The sequence below is a fragment of the Carassius carassius genome, chromosome 37 (assembly GCF_963082965.1).
Source record: "Carassius carassius chromosome 37, fCarCar2.1, whole genome shotgun sequence".
NCBI classification, from domain to species: Eukaryota; Metazoa; Chordata; class Actinopteri; order Cypriniformes; family Cyprinidae; genus Carassius; species Carassius carassius.
In genome coordinates, this window is record NC_081791.1 from 11,874,774 (window position 1) to 11,888,112 (window position 13,339).

General features: G+C 40.4%; 1 long non-coding RNA gene across 1 annotated transcript in view; it reads right to left on the reverse strand.

Moving 5' to 3' along the window:
- Window positions 1–922: 922 nt before the first annotated feature.
- Window positions 923–13,339, reverse strand: part of LOC132117693 (uncharacterized) — a 164,007-nt gene continuing 151,590 nt past the window's right edge. Inside the window, exon 3 of the long non-coding RNA XR_009425824.1 lies at window positions 923–1,028. This is a non-coding gene — a long non-coding RNA (uncharacterized LOC132117693). The remainder of the gene's footprint in view (window positions 1,029–13,339) is intronic.

Here is a 13,339-nt window from a genome sequence, read left to right on the forward strand (position 1 = left end):
AACGTCGTATGCACGTAATTTCATTACCATATTTTTTGTACGTTCTTTATATGCTCTCTGAGTATAGTGCTATTTAAAAAGTGTACTTAAACTTCAGACACAAGATTAAACGTTCCTTAAAGATAAAATATGTTTCTTTTCACCAAGTCAGAATATGGACATGCTTTTAATATATGGTGACGTGACATACAGGCGCGCGCTTCCACAACTGACGCACCGCGCGCACAGTATTGACAAAAAATCTCGTAAGGAGTTATGAACGTGAAATAATGACACAGACTGGCTACACCATCTCATCTGCCGCAGATACAGTATCAGGAGGACAGCATGTTTGTTTGAGGCACTTTTCACTTCAACTGTGTCTGACAGGAGAATTAGCTTTTCTGAGGTGAGTCTTACAATTTATAATAAATAAGTAGGTTAATGTATAAAACAAAGTAAAAGCAAAAGTCTAACGTCGCCAAAACCTTTTTTTTTTATTATTATTGTTTTTATTAGCCTTCTAGCCGTTGAGTTACCATTGCAACCGCGTACACATCAGCTGCTGGAGAGGGGAGGACTTGTCTGACATTTTCTCTGTTTCTTGTCAGTTATACCAAAGAAAAGGTCAACAACTGCGACAGATTGGTTAAGTAACACGTTAATATTATCCACAGTCTACTTTATGTACTTTTGTTAATATTTATATCTCTGTGATCATGGTATTTTTCCTGAAATGTCTGCAAGCAAGTATTACGCTAGCATAGAAACATAATAGAGCTCGGGCGTAGACGTTATGGAATGGTGCATTGTGGGTAACGGCGGCCATTTTAGAGGCAACGCAAAGCCGGTTTGTAATAAGATAATAGCCGGTCTCCAGAAAAAGTTATAGAACGTGACAAAAAAAGTTGCCTATACCTATAAGGACAAACTTAATAATGAAGCCAAACAACGCTACTTAAAAAAAGAGGTTGTAGGTGGAATCGATCCCTATGAACACATGAAAGTTTACCAAGCCTCAGTTTCCCTGATAACTTCTCCTACCGGGTCTATGGAGTGAGCGCTTACACCTCCGATCAATTAAAAAATGTAAAGTCACTGGAGGCTCACCTGCAGTTCACAAATGGATCTGCAAATTAAACGTGGAGAAAACAATCGTTCTCACTAAGGAAATGTTAACATTAACCAAGCATTTGGTTTGTTACACTTCCGAAGTAATTACTCAACTATCATACGTGCAAAACGGTAGGTTTTCATTCGGTAGTTCTGTAATCCGGTATAATATTGACGAACATTCACCTCAGACACAACCCACCGTTCACCAAAACAAGACGCTTAACTTCCTATTTTAATGTTCGTTCCAGTTTTTTTATTTTTATTATTATTATTATTATTATTTTAAACAACAAAGGGAGGCCAGCAGACAGGGACCACAGAGGAAGGAGCCAGGGAGGAGATGACGGAGGGAGGAGCCAGGGAGGAGATGACGGAGGGAGGAGCCAGGGAGGAGACAGGAAGGATCTGAAGCAGGAGGTACCCAGCAGGACCCAGGCCACAGCCATAACGGCCCAAGGTGGGGCCGACGGAGGAAGGAGCCATGGAGGAGGAATGGTCACCGACTCCAGGGACTCGACCCACGGCAACGGAGCAAGTGGAGGAGGAGCCCGAGGCGGAGACGGAGAGCCGAAGAGCCAGGGTGACGGGGAGGAGCCGGAGGTCCTAGGCGGAACTGATGGCTCTGGTGACTGACGCGGCGATGTGGATCCGGAAGGCCGCGGTGAGGCCAGAGTGACCGAGGACTGAGGTGTAGCCGAGGGGATGAAGGAGCCTGACGGAGCCGGAGGGACGGAGGGATGAGGCGAAGCCGGAGGAGTGGAGTCCCGAGACATAGGATGGACGACGCCAGACCAAGGCGGAGCCGGAGGGACGAGGGAGCCAGGCAGAGCCTGCGGACTGCCGGGCCACGGCGGAGAGGAAGGAGCTAGGAGCCATGGTGGAGCCGACGGGTCAACAGGCCGAGGCGGAGTCCAGGCCTCAGAGGCTGGAGGCGGAGGTGAGGGAGACGCCGACCAAGGCGTCGCTGGAGGATGGCGGTCCCGCTGAACTCGCACCACAATGATGGTAGGCTGAGGGCGAGCAGAGGGGCTGCCAGACGACAGCGGAGGAGGAGGCAGGAGTGGGTGGGAGCCCTTCCTGGGCTTAACGGGGGATCAGGAGCCCGTCCTGGGCTTAACGGGGGATCAGGAGCCCGTCCTGGGCTTAACGGGGGATCAGGAGCCCGTCCTGGGCTTAACGGGGGATCAGGAGCCCGTCCTGGGCTTAACGGAGGATCAGGAGCCCGTCCTGGGCTTAACGGAGGATCAGGAGCCTGTCCTGGGCTTAACGGGGGTTCAGGAGCCCGTCCTGGGCTTAAAGGAGGATCAGGAGCCCGTCCTGGGCTTAACGGAAGATCAGGAGCCCTTCCTGGGCTTAACGAGGGATCAGGAGCCCGTCCTGGGCTTAACGGGGGATCAGGAGCCCGTCCTGGGCTTAACGGGGGATCAGGAGCCCGTCCTGGGCTTAACGGGGGATCAGGAGCCCGTCCTGGGCTTAACGGGGGAACAGGAGCCCGTCCTGGGCTTAACGGGGAATCAGGAGCCCTTCCTGGGCTTAACAGAGGATCAGGAGCCCGTCCTGGGCTTACAGGAGGATCAGGAGCCCGTCCTGGGCTTAACGGAAGATCAGGAGCCCGTCCTGGGCTTAACGGGGGAACAGGACCCCGTCCTGGGCTTAACGGGGGAACAGGAGCCCGTCCTGGGCTTAACGGGGAATCAGGAGCCCGTCCTGGGCTTAACGGGGAATCAGGAGCCCGTCCTGGGCTTAAAGGAGGATCAGGAGCCCGTCCTGGGCTTAAAGGAGGATCAGGAGCCCGTCCTGGGCTTACAGGAGGATCAGGAGCCCGTCCTGGGCTTAACTGAAGATCAGGAGCCCTTCCTGGGCTTAACAGAGGATCTGGCATAGGTGCATTGGAAACCCCCTCATTTTGACCCATTTGGCGCTCCACATTATGCTCCCTCGTGGTGGGCAGTGTCGCCGGCTCTCGCACCTGGTCTGACGGGTTGCTCTCTGGCTCTCCGTCATCGGTGGGCTCGGGCTTATGGGGGTTCAGGAGCCCGTCCTGGGCTTAAAGGAGGATCAGGAGCCCGTCCTGGGCTTAACGGAAGATCAGGAGCCCGTCCTGGGCTTAAAGGAGGATCAGGAGCTCGTCCTGGGCTTAACGGGGGAACAGGACCCCGTCCTGGGCTTAACGGGGAATCAGGAGCCCTTCCTGGGCTTAACAGAGGATCAGGAGCCCGTCCTGGGCTTACAGGAGGATCAGGAGCCCGTCCTGGGCTTAACGGAAGATCAGGAGCCCGTCCTGGGCTTAACGGGGGAACAGGAGCCCGTCCTGGGCTTACAGGAGGATCAGGAGCCCGCCCTGGGCTTAACGGAAGATCAGGAGCCCGTCCTGGGCTTAACGGGGGAACAGGACCCCGTCCTGGGCTTAACGGGGGAACAGGAGCCCGTCCTGGGCTTAACGGGGAATCAGGAGCCCGTCCTGGGCTTAACGGGGAATCAGGAGCCCGTCCTGGGCTTAAAGGAGGATCAGGAGCCCGTCCTGGGCTTAAAGGAGGATCAGGAGCCCGTCCTGGGCTTACAGGAGGATCAGGAGCCCGTCCTGGGCTTAACGGAAGATCAGGAGCCCTTCCTGGGCTTAACAGAGGATCTGGCATAGGTGCATTGGAAACCCCCTCATTTTGACCCATTTGGCGCTCCACATTATGCTCCCTCGTGGTGGGCAGTGTCGCCGGCTCCGAAATCCTCCCGAGGACCATCTTCGGGCGACAACGCTCTGCACCTGGAGTTCAGGCTGGCGTGATAAAAGGTGCAGAGCGCGTGGTCCGGGTAGCTGGTGGCATTAGCTATCCAGAGAAACCGTCTGGTATGGTCCTCGAGAGACAGTCCCTCCTGCTACAGCAGGAGGAGGAGGTATTCGGGGCGATAGAGGGGATCCATGACACACTACGGAAAGAAAAAGACAGTGAAAAAATGGAAAAAAAAAACGGAGGGAAAACACGCAGTTTATAACTTTTTAGGTTGGGTCTTCTGTCACGGCTTACGCTGCTGGAAGGAACACGAAGCCGAGGGATAAACGAAACAAGGATTTATTAACTCAAACATAGGCATGGTAAGTAGCAAAATAACAGGTGGCAAGAGGCAAGTGGCAAGTAACAGGTGACAAGTAGACAAGTTGACATTTAGACGAGTAGACCCGACAAAACAGAACTGAAAGGACAAGGCTTAAGTAGAAGGGATAATTGGGGAAACACAGGTGGATGGCATGACTAAATTAACAGGGACATGGAACACATGGGGAAATGAAGAGACACACCTGGAAACTAATCAAACCAGACACGGAAGACAGAAACTGGGTCACAGGGGCAAAAACACACAAAATGAGTCCAGGTGTGTGACACTGTATGACATAGAAAATAGCTAACTAGTTCCGTGGAAAGTGAAATTGACATGACATTCAGCCAAGTATGGTGACCCATACTCATAATTCATGCTCTGCATTTAACCCATCCAAAGTGCTCACACACACTGTGAACATACACCCGGAGCAGTGGGCAGCCATTTATGCTGTGGCACCCGGGGAGCAGTTGGGGGTTCAGTGCCTTGCTCAAAGGCACCTCAGTCGTGGTATTGCCGGCCCGAGACTCGAACCCACAACACTAGGGTTAGGAGTCAAAGTTTCTATTAACTTTGATAATTTATGTCCCTAATCAAGATGTTTAATTACAAATTAATTATGATAATACTATATGGCATATTGCATGAGTACACTATGTTCACTGGCAATGCTAAGAATGCCAAGGTCATGGGGTTGGTTTCCAGGGAAAGCACGTCACTAGTAGCCAAAATGGGAACTGTGTATGATGAGTTTATATTCAAATATTCAAAATATTTTCTCTTCATACATAAGTACCCTCTAAACAAATTCCAACATTTTTCCATTCCCGATGCATCTCTTGCTATGTTTAATGTCATACCAGCACACACAAAGTGCTAGAACTAATTGATGTTTATCTAAGCGGTGGTATTAGAGGCAGATGTAGATACTATTTATTCTGTCACATTTTCTTCTCATATATGTCTGAATGATGTCTTGCCTTGATCTGATCTCTTTGCTCTCATGTTCCTTTTCACTTGTCTATTATTAATCTCCATTGGCCCTTTTCACCTCCTCACATCACTGTTTGGCCCGCTGTGCTCTGGGCGATGTGGAGATGTGTTTCCATGGGGACTGCATCCATGCTCTTCCGTTTCTGTCGCCTCGCTGTGAGTGTAATTAAAGGATGTAGGTTTTGGATGAAGTACTTTTGAGTGCTCTTGCAGTCTGGAGGTGTTTCAGGTTCCTTTTGCTGATTTTCACTGTAATTTTTGTTTCATTTTGGCTTGTTTGAGTACATTGTCACACTTGAAATTGTTAATCATCAAGAGTCATTCTTACAGGGGTCCATTTGAAAATAAAAATTATGTCACAGTTTTCTCATGTCACAATGTCTCATGTCAAACCTGTATGACTCTCTTGCTTTTCTGTAACATGAAAGAAGATATTTTGAAGAATGACTTTCATTAAATTAAAAAAAGAACAACAACAAAAAAAACCTTCTTTAAAAATGTTATTTTATTTTATTGTATTGTATTTTATTTGTGGTGAGAGCAGTTTGTGATTGGTTGTCTGTTACTTATTAATAACTGGTTCTTTTAAATGAAAGTTAAAATATTTTGTTATTAAAATATATTTTATTTTATTATTTCATTTATGTTTTTTAGGGGGGCAGTTTTTTGATTGGTTGTCTGCTTCTTAACTAACAACTGGTTATTTTAAATGAAACATTCAAAATAGTTTATTATTAACTTAATTTATTAATTACTTTTATTTTATTTTACTTTATTTGCGTTGGAAGCTGTTTATGATTCATTGTCTGTTGCTTAATAACTAATAATTTGTTATTTTTAACAAAATATACAAACTTCTATTCTATTCTATTCTATTCTATTCTATTCTATTCCAGTCACAGTCACAGTTTGGAGCCCTGTGAGCCGGTTATGATTGGTTGTCTGTTGATAAACAACTCTCTGCATCATTCTCGCACTGCATCACTTCACACTACTCACCTTTGGCAATACAGTTTGGGGTTAACCCATTAGGAGTGGTACTCTGGAGCAGGGTTTCATAATCCTGGGTTAAAAGTGGCTCTAACCACCTCTCAAAGTCTGAAACGTCGCTTAACCCAGGTTTAAGCACATTGTGAAAAGCCCTTATCTCTCTCTGGTTGCAGTTCAGTTTCAGGCAGTTTTTCTGAAGTCACCCAGTCATGAGATCATGATGGATGCTTCTGTACTTCATTTGCAGCCATGTTACAAGCTTTAAAATCAAATTCTTGTCCTGTCTGCTCATTTACATCACTTTCTTATTCCATTACATAAAGTTCAAGCTCTCTTCAGCAGAAAGTAATCATCAGACTTGTTGGCAGCAGTGTGGCAAATTTATCCAAAAGCTTTCAAAGACATTCATCACTTTTTATAAAATAATACAGAGCTCCACCTCAGTGTTAATCGACAATCGGAAGACTTCACACATCACTGAGCCTCCCATTAATAAGTCTCTCTAACACATTGTTCCCATAATTAATGTAATTATGTGTCACCAAGTTTAGTAGTTGGCTGTAGTAATTACAGCATTGCAGAAGAGAGCACATAGTCATCTGAATGTACTGTTGCAAGTGTATGTGCCAAAGAACTTGCAAACAGTCTTGTATAACAAATCTGGTCCGGAAGATATGCATTTGTGTCTTTTCTAACAAATGACTACAGTCTCTGTTGTTTTTAGTAAGGTTTTTTTCCTTTAGGAGTTATCTTTGTCTGGCTCAGTTGTTGTGCCTCATCTAAGGGACTGCTAGGCTTTTTTTAATGGATGGTGCATTATGCAGCATACAATTAACCTGAGTTATGTTGCATAAATATCACCTAATTATCAGATTCTTAGATGCAGGAAGAATATAGAGTCTATTCGCATACTGTTATTTAGGCTTTTATCTCCTTCTTAATTATATCTAATTATATCTACAGATTAAAGTCCTGCTTTAATTAGGAATAATTCTAAAAATATGCTAATGGTTCTTGGTTAAATAAAAACAATGGTCTGTCTGAAGATTCAAGCTAATTTGTGGAAATTAATTGGAGTTATAATTTGATAATAATTCTTTAGTTTAAATAGATGAACATGCTGTAATGGCCCGTTTACACCAAGACGAATGTTTGGTGCAAAGATTTGGTGGCATAAACATAAACAACAACAACAACAAACAATTATTCCGTCAGTCCAACAATTTTAAAGAGAGGTGTTCAAATCTCTTTTCCATAATGTTGTGAACAAAACCTGACCAACCAATAAGATTCACACTTTTGGTCACATGCCCAGAACTGCTGTTACATAAAACTTGGTGGCTATTTTGCTAAGCGACAGTAAATAGCCAATACAACCTCATAGCAGTTTGTACATATTTTACATGGTGGCGAATTCCAATTAGTATGATTTGTGAAAAAACAAACATATTTTACACGGTGGCAAATTTGCAGGAATTTTATACGAAGGACCACCCCTAACCCCGACCCTAAACCTAACCCTCACATACAGAAATCATACAAAATCATATGGATGAGGTTGTATGAACTGGTCGTGAAATAGAGTTGGAATAGCAGAGAAAGAATCTGGTCTTTGTACTTTTGTTTTTGGTGTGTTTGATAGATTCCATTGAGAAAACAGATATGAAAGTGAAGTGACATACAGTCAAGTATGGTGACCCATACTCAGAATTTGTGCTCTGCATTTAACCCATTCAGAGTGCACACACACAGCAGTGAACACACACACACTGTGAACACACACTTGGAGCAGTGGGCAGCCATTTATGCTGCGGCACCCAGGGAGCAGTTGGGGGTTCGGTGCCTTGCTCAAGGGCACCCCAGTCGTGGTATTGACTCGAACCCACAACCTTAGGGTTTGGATTCAAACTCTCTAACCACTAGGCCACAACTTCCCCAATGGCTGTTTGACTTCCTTTCTTCTCTTTGACAAGTGTATGTCAGAAACGGAAAGTTGTGTCTTATGTGTCTCAGTCCATTCCCCCTTTTTATGTATTCGTCTGGGCAGACATATTAAACATGAAAATTGGACCAAATTGTTTTGTGGCAAACATGATTATAAGTGTGAACTGTCAGTTTAGCTACTGAATTATACTATCCCCCATATTGCCTCAACAAAACAGCAAATTTGAAAAAAAAAAAAAAAAAAAACGTGGGAAGGTTTTTTTCTACTGTTTACGAAGCCTAAGGCTGTGACCAAGACTCTTTTCTCAAGACATCTATAAAACTGCACCAGTTACTAGATATTTTATGTGCTTTTACTTGGCTTGTGGTTGAAGTTGCGAGAAGTTCTGCACAGCACCATTTCCTTAAATATCTTAGCAACACCCTTTTTTCAATAAGTGAAAAAGTGAAGCTATCAAGCTATCAAGATCACAAGTAATCATACCCACAATTTGCCACCACAGGATGCTCTCTGAAAAAAAAAAAACTTTAAATCATTCAGCCAAGCAATGTGAAAAGTGAAGCTCAAAATGTCTTATCTAAATAGACATTTAGTCTTCTAGTCAAAATTTATTTATGTATTTTGCTACACATAAATCAATTTTTTTTTTTACTTTCAGTTTTGAAACTATATGTGTGTGTGTGTGTGTGTGTGAACATTTCATGCCCTTTGAAAAGTCAAATATAAAATGTCTGATCTGAACATGTACTGAAAAGAATTTTATGTAGAAATCCAATTTCACTCAGAAATTGTTAGTACATTTCTGTGATAGGGATCAGAGAGGACACACAGGAGTGAAGCAAAGTGTCATGAAAAAAATAAAAATAAAATAATTATTTGGAGCAGATGTGCAAGTGAAACTTGAGCAAAAAACTAAGGTTAAAAAAATATAGCCTAAAAAAACAATAATTAAGGATTAAAACAATCTAAACTCCCTTCTAAACAAAATTAGGCAGGAGTTTACTATGCTCTTAATCCCTGCCAGTGACAGCCATCTTAAATACAGAACTTTCCCGTTCTTACAAAATCAAACATACCATTTTTTTTTTTTATAAAATCAGCTCTTGCCTCACAATGGGATTAATAAATTGTAGGTAAATGCATTAATAGGAATGGATAAAACTAAACATATTTGCAACAACATTTCCTTAAATTAGCTAGAACGAGCACTTTATAAAGTTCATGCCATGCCCACTCATCTAAAATATAAGCAAGCATACCCCACATAAATATTCTAAAATGAACAAAAGCAGTAAGACACAGTAAAAAAGTGATGGAAGACAACTTCAAGGTCTCTCCATCACAATTCCACAAATAATAGCATATATATTAAAAAAAAGAAGCTTCCATGCAGTGTGAAATATTCATGAAGGAAGAAAAGTCCTGCAGTGCAGTCCCTGTATTCTAACTGGGAGAAGGCTATAATAGATCAGACATGAAGGACGGTAAGGGTACGACAGGACAGTACTTGTTTACAGATGTCAGATGCAAACTGTGGAGCTAGAGCCATTTGGAGATGTAATGCGTTTTGGCTCTGAGTATGAAATCAGAGAGGGAGAAGAACAGATGAGGCCGGGGACAACGAGAAGAGTCACAAAAGGAGAGTTGTAATGAAAGAAATGGAAAACAAATGAAAGTGAGAAGCAGGGAAAGGAGGAATGGATGGATCGGAGTTGCTCATTAATACACAGCGGGTTGATAATATCTCGGTCCCTCTGGGAAATAAGTGGGGGGTGATTTGTAATGCTGTGTGCCTGCAGAGTCAATTTGGAACAAGTGTGTTTGAAGCCACCTTTTTGATAGCACTGGCGTGTGCGTGCATGTGTGTGTGGCATAAACTGCTTGATAATTGCTTTCACGTCATATTTGTTTATTGTCTTCAATTTCTTTTTGGTAATGGGAATTCAGGATTAAAGCAGCTCCTTCTATCATTTTGCATTACACTTCTAGTTTTCCAGAACTAAATTTGAAGGTTTTACATGTTTGCTTTTAAAAAGGCTTGTTTTATTCAGTCTACCTTGATTGGACCATATTATGTTTGAATATGGTCTATATGGAAGAAAACTGGACTGTGATTATATAGTATAAACAAATTATGACTTTATGAATAACTTACTATGCCTTTTTTCTTTTATTTTGAAGGTATTTTTGTTAAACTTGTATGTTCAGGATCTTTGAAATTATTTGAAATTTGAAAGCTATGAAGATATGCTGGTATCCTGTGCATTCCAGTAGCCTGGATACATAGAAAAGAAAGGCTACTAATTAGAAGTGCTAATTCAATAGCTTTCTGTTCTTGGAAAATTATATTAATATTGAAAGTCAATTAGCTTAGACTTTTCATTTCCCCGTTACCAAATATTTTTTTCTGTTGTCTTTGTAAGTGGATAAAATGTTATGATTTATTTGAAAGCTCTTACTGTTTTTCTTTATTTTCTCTAAATTTCATGAGTAATCAAATTAGTGGTCTGAGTCTTTGGGTTGACAGCAAATTGATTTAGTTTGTGATTTAGTTGTCTTAAATTAAATACAAAAGCGAATTCAGCCTGATTCAATTAGATTCAATAAACCATATGATTGCCTGTATTGTATGATACTTTAACAAATTGTGATTTATTTATTTTCTTAGCATTTTAAATTGATTATGGGCCAGGGTAAACACTTCATACCTTATTATATGAATACATATAAATCAGCAGGATATTTACTAGATGCATTGAGAAAACAAGTGAGTTGTTACACTCCTACATCAAATAAAATGCCAGAACTCGAATATACCTGCAGAAACACTTAAACTGTTGCTTTGCAGGCACGTTTACTGATTTAACCTCTATGGACAGAAGCATTCATCTGTTTGAGCATTCATCATTTAGTGCGTATTGATTTTGTGCACTGGGTCCAATGATGATGCTGCATGTTTTAAGTTTTTTTCTCATCAATCATGAGATGCGAATCTCAGACATCCTTCCTCTAGAGTTTCAGAAGAGATCACAACAACGTCACAGACTATACCAAGGGAATATGAACCTAAATATCTTCAAAAAAAAAATCCATATCTTCAAAAAAAAAAAAAAAAAAAAAAACTTTTCTTATCTACTACTACTACTACACCATATTTATGCTACCCATAGTGTTTTTAGTTATATTCTGCTACAGTATATGTCAAAAATTGTCTCATTCATTTTGTATTTTATTACTTTTAGAAGGAATTTTAGGAGGAAAATTTGAGGCAAACTTGATATTTAAATCTAAGAAATAACCCCAGGTCTCTTTGGTCTTATGGATTGTCCCCATGAGTGAAATTTGCAATGTTCTCATGAAGCCTGAAATAAAAAAATAAAAAAGTGTGGATCCCCAAACAGGCTAAACTGCACTGTGTTGACCCACGTCAACTGGTTTGTATGATGCAAGATATATGTAAACTATATATAAACATGCAGTTATAAAACTCATTTTGTTGTCTGGAACAGTGTTCAGTGTTTCTTCAGTGTGCTGAAGAAAGAAATCTCTGATGCAACATCAAAGCCAACAGAAGAAGTCATGTACACATTTCCTCTGCTTAGATTTACTTGTAAAAATACAGAAAGTAAATGTCAGGCAGTTTTACAGGCTCAGCTCTCTGTGTGAAAAATATCAAATGTATTTCAAATCGAGCTGAAGTTCCAGGGAACCCTGGGTGGATCTTAGTGGTGACTCATCACGGTGACCATCAACCCTTCCTGCGCAATAATGACTTGGTCACGAAAGCATGGCCCGATTTTTATCTATCACTCTGACTCTGCCACGTGTCTAGAGATCATTCTGTCTTTTCATGAAACAATGTATTAATTGCTTTGATGGAATGTTTTTTTTTTTTTTTTTTTTTTTTTTTGGGATGCAGTAAAATTTAAATTATGGCAGAAAAGTTCCATGATTATTTTCATTCATCTCTTTGCTATTTTGTGTAAAAAACAAAACACTAAAGAATAAGTAATTTTAAGTGACAAAAGTTAATCTAGACTTAACAAATAATGGTAATGATAATGTATCTTAAAATCAATCATGGTAATTAATTTTTTAATTTTTTAATTTTTTTTTTTTACTTCAAGTGGGTATTAGATGAGAGCAAAGGTAATCTTCACTACTGTTCAAAAGTTAGGGATTGATCGATTGATTGACTGAAAGTCTCTTATGCTTACCAAGGCTTCATTTTATTTGATCCTTCAAAAATCAGTCTTATATGCTGATTTGTTGCTCAAGAACAGTATTTCTTATTATTATCAATGTTAAAAACAATTGTGCTGCTTAATATATTTATAGAAAACGTGATTTGTTTAACAAATCCTTGCTGAATAAAATCATCGATTTCATAATAATAATAACAATAATAATAATAATAATGGACCCACTTTATATTAAGTGGCCTTAACTACTATGTACTTACATTTTAATTAATAATTTAGTACAATGTACTTATTGTGTACATACATGTTTTTACATTGTACTTATATTTAAAAAAAAAACTACATGTAATTACATCTGTATTTAATTTCTGTAATTACATTTATAATTACACTGTTGACCCATACTTTACACCTTAACCCACCCTTAAACTTACCCATACCTCCAACCCTCTCCCTAACCTTACCCCTATCCCACCTCAATAGCAGCAAAAGTGTTTTACAATACAATATGAACACAATAAGTACATTGTACTTATTTTTTTATGTAAGTACATAGTAGTTAAGGCCACCTAATATAAAGTGGGACCATAATAATAATAATAATAATAATAATAATAATAATACCTATTATTTGAAAGCGCCTTTTCACAGCAAAGACAAAGAAATCAAACAAAGAAATCACTAAAAGCTATCCTAAACAAATAATATTTGTATCTGTTTTAAACTGGTAAATCAGCAGGGATATATATATATATATATCCCTGCTGATTTACCAGTGGAAATTAGCATATATTACTTTAATAAAAAAAATATATATTTTTTTTATTTTATTTATTTTTTTATTAAAGTAATATATGCTAATTTCCATGAAGGAACAGTATAGCAGTAGACGAAGAATTTATTATATGTTTAATAACAGAGAGAACTGAATGGATGCATGATGTGACTATAACAGTAGTTAAAAATCTATTGTACATGTGGAGGACTTGGACTTCATAATCAATTTAGTAATATAATA